The sequence below is a fragment of the Pinus tabuliformis genome, chromosome 2_2, assembly GCF_031772625.1.
Source record: "Pinus tabuliformis cultivar Carrire ecotype Pingquan chromosome 2_2, CPIR1, whole genome shotgun sequence".
Classification (NCBI taxonomy): Eukaryota; Viridiplantae; Streptophyta; class Pinopsida; order Pinales; family Pinaceae; genus Pinus; species Pinus tabuliformis.
The window spans coordinates 720,506,060-720,510,350 of record NC_142300.1 but is presented as its reverse complement, the minus strand read 5'-3'; the positions used below and the strand labels follow the sequence as shown (position 1 = coordinate 720,510,350).

The following is a 4,291-nucleotide window of genomic DNA, read 5'->3' as shown; positions in this document are numbered from 1 at the left end:
CTTAGTCCAACATTACGTTATGACAACCATGCTCCCCAATGGTCAACCATGGTCCAACGTCGCATTGTTGCAAAGATTTTTTCAATATGAAAATCAACTATGGTCAACCATGGTTAACCATACTATTGTGACAAAGATTGTCCTAATATAAAAATCAATCATGGTCAACCATGGTCCAACATAACATTGTGACAAACATTATCTCAATATAAAAATCAACTGTGGTACAACGTCACATTGTAACAAAGATTGTCTTGGTATGAAAATCAATCATGGTCAGTAGTGGTCAAGCATCACATTATGACAAATATTTTCGGGGCTGCGTGAGTCTGCATTATGAGAGCAGTGAGAAAATTGTTGTTAATATAGACGATCAGGACAGAGAATACAAGGGTTATGTGCCTCTATTTTCATGGCGGAAGCTGTGGCTGTTTGCGGGGCCTGGATTTCTCATGAGCATTGCGTTTCTTGATCCAAGGATCTAGAGGGGGATTTGCAGGTAGGGGCGGTTGCAGGGTACTCCTTGCTATGGCTTCTGATGTGGGCGACGGGAATGGGTTTGATAATCCAGCTGCTCGCGGTGAGAGTGGGCGTGGCAACGGGATGCCATCTTGCGGAGCTTTGCAGGGAGGAGTACCCGCTGTGGTCGAGGCTCATACTATGGGTCATGGCGGAAATTGCTCTCATCAGGGCTGATATTCAAGAGGTTATCGGCAGCGCCATTGCGCTTAAGATTCTCACTAATGGAGCCCTTCCCCTCTGGGCAGGAGTGCTCATCACTGGTCTCAACTGTTTTACTTTCTTATTTCTAGAAAACTATGGAGTGAGGAAGTTGGAGGCCCTGTTTGGAGTGTTTATTTCATTAATGGCAATTTCATTTGCATGGATGTTTGGTGAAACAAAGCCCAGTTGAAAGGAATTGTTGCTAGCAGGCTGTCAGTGTTGTTGGATGTGTTATTATGCCCCATTCGAAGTGGTCGGTATGGCAGAGCCGCAGATGGTTGTGACCGTGATCAGTCTGCAAGTCCTATGTATCGTAGGCGTCCAATGAGGGACAGTCGTAGGCTATTCAAAAAGATGGACTAGAGTTTCTTCCGTATTTGACAAAATTTGCAGGAATAGGGATCGAAGAGATCCGGGAATCCGGATTGACCTTGAATGCGATGGAGGACTGGACCAGAGAGTCCTGGATTATTGTTTTTGAAGGGAAAATTGTGTTCTCTTCGTATGGCTGTGTGCCTATGTCTGGATCATCAGTGTTTGAGTGCACTGCATTGAGTCCAGGTGAAAGGTCGTCAATCCATTTCTTTATCAGTAGACCCCTCATAGGTATCGTTGGTGAAAAATAGTTGATGTTATGTTTCAGAAATATTCATCTTTGGGCAGAGATAGAGAAATTAAATTTGAAGAGTTTATGTTGTATTTTCTTGGAATCGTGTTTAAATATTATTGATCCTTAATGAGCCTAGCTAACTCAATGTAGGCAAAGTTATTTTGTTAGAATTTGCAACCCTAACGAACGAAAGGATAAGCATGGAGTTCCAAGAAGTTATTTAAGAAGACAAGAATGCCCAAGATGTGAATAATGAACAAATGAGGCAAAGCAGCAGTGACAACATTTATGGTGGACAACAAAGTAGATGTTTGTTTGAATTAGTGTGGTTTGTGGAATAGACTCCCTAGCATGTTATAAACAAGTCCAGTTGTTGTAATGGTCATTGTATGTACCCAGAAACTCCAAAATGTTGAATGAAATGTAAGCCTTTTAAAGGTATTTGAAAGTTCGTGGTGATCTTAAAACCACTTTGTAATGGATTGCCTGTGTGGCTAGTTGGTGGTGAGCCAGAAACCATCCATAGAGCCTTAGTGGCTACAGAATTTGCCCGAAGGTGGCACATTTAAGTTTCGGATTTGCCCGGTGGTGGCAGATCGGACTTGCCCGGTGGTGGCAGAGCCTTAGTGGCTACAGGATTTGCCTGGTGGTGGCAGATCGGACTTGCCCGGTGCTGGTAGAGCCTTAGTGGCTATAGGATTTGCCCGGTGGTGGCAGAGCCTTAGTGGCTAAAAGATTTGCCCGGTGGTGGTTGATCGGACTCGCCTGGATGTGGCAAGAGCAGGTGGACTGCAGTAACACCTAGCTCACAGTCTCAGATATTGGTGTGTCTGAGCATAAGAGGGTTGGTGCACTTTTCTATCTGACAGTTGCGTCGAAAGGCGCAATCAGCGCAACTGTTTGTGATTGTTATTTGGACATGAATATTTGGCTTAGAAAGGCACTGATCTCTCTTTGTTTTTGGAAGTTCTGCACATGAAATTTGCCCGATGGTGGTGGATTTGTAGGTACATATATGGAGTGATAATGGTCGACAGAATCATGTATGCAAAAGGACTAGCGGTTGCAGTGGTTGGTACCCATACATTCCGGTGGATCGTTGCTCTTTATATGGACGTTGACATATTCTTTGTTATGTTTGACCACAACCAGACTTTGTGAATCACTAGCATGACAAGTAGTCATTAGGGGGGGAGTTAGAAGTAATTAATTCCTACTTGTCTATGGTTTTAATTCCCTATTTGAGGAGTTTGTTCATACATAATAGGAATTAGCTAGAATATAGTTTCTCCTAGTCTAGTGTGTGGTTGAGAGAATCTCTCAACCACACTACTGTACATCTAAGATATAATTCCTATCTTGAGACTATTGCTTGTATAAATATGTGTGTAATTTTCTTATTCAATGATAACAGAATATATTGTTGTGTGCTATTTTATCTTTATCATATGGTTTATATACCTTGGGTTAATAATATTAAACCAAAGGGTTTAATATTATTCCCTTGGGTTTATAATATCAATCCCTTGGGTTTCTTAATGTAAGGGTTTATCTATTGGGTTTAGTATTATTCCCTTGCGTTTTTAATCGATTGGATTTTTAGTGTTAATCCCTTAGGTTTAATATTACTCCATTCAGTTTATTATTCCCTTGGGTTTATAATATTAATCTCTTTGGTTTATTAATCTAAGGGTTCATTTTCCTGGGGTGTAATATTATTCATCGCGTTTAAAATATAAATCATCAGGTTTAATAAAAATCCCTTGGATTTGCAATCATGGTCTCCACCATGGTCAACCATGGTCCAACATCATATTGTGACAAAGATTTTCTCAATTTGAAAATCAAACATGGTCCAAAGTGACGATGTGACAAAGACTGTCTTGATATGCAAATAAATGATGTTCAACTATGGTACAACGTCACGTTGTGACAAAGATTGTCTCAATATGAAAATGAACCAATGTTAATCGCTGCCAAGAATGCTTATTTTAGGGTTTAAAATATTCATCTTAGGGTTTATATAACTTGATTTTATAATATTAATCCCTTGCATTTAATATTATTACCATGGGTTTATAATACCTTTGTGTTTTAGAATTGAGCCCTTGGGTTTGTTATTTCATATGAAGATCTGCGCTGCCTCTTTGCACTACATCAACCTCTTTGTGAAATACATTGTCTCTCTATTATCCACTCATCAGATTGGAAAATCGTCCTTCCATTCTTACTATCCCTGCCCCTCTCTCACTGCTTCGAAACTACTGAATCACCTCTAACAACACACAACTTCAACTATGGAGTTCGATTTCCAAGTAATATTGAATTTTTGGTGGCTTCAAGTGTGTTCTCAAACCCCCACCAAATTTCTTCTTATAATCTCTCGTTCAGGCTTCATTGACTAAGATTAAAACATAATCAATGGCTAAGATTATCTAGAACTCGATCCATGTCTTCTTCTAGAACATTTCACCATGAATTAATTAATAACATTTAAGTAATTAGTTTTCCTAAGTTTAGACTTAGGCATCATTAAAAAAATATTAATTATGTTAATTAAGTTGTCTCTAGGTCAAATTTCTAGAAACAATTTCTGGGTTTTGGAGAATACATATATTCGAGCCTCTCCACGAAATTTTGTGGCTAGAACATAAATGATGCTAGTTCCTAATGTACAAGAGCAAAGTCTTTGCAATATTCAAGACCTTTAAATTTTTTTTTGGAAACCATATTCATGCCCCATCAAGAGGCTACACACCAATAACGGGGCTACTATGGAAATAAGGTATTTCAAAATTTCTATAGAGAACATGGAATTCTTCATTACCACTCTATTCCCTACACCCCTCAATGAAATGGTGTTTTTGAAAGGAAGAATAAAACCCTCAAAGAGATGTCTAATTGCACGATTCTACGCAAGAACTTGGCACTTACTTTCCAATTGAAATTGTTAATTTT

At 39.2% G+C, this 4,291-nt stretch overlaps 1 pseudogene; it reads left to right on the top strand.

The window, feature by feature from the left end:
* Positions 1-272: 272 nt before the first annotated feature.
* LOC149194699 (metal transporter Nramp4 pseudogene) lies at positions 273-2,494 on the top strand (annotated as a pseudogene).
* The last annotated feature ends 1,797 nt before the right edge of the window (positions 2,495-4,291 follow it).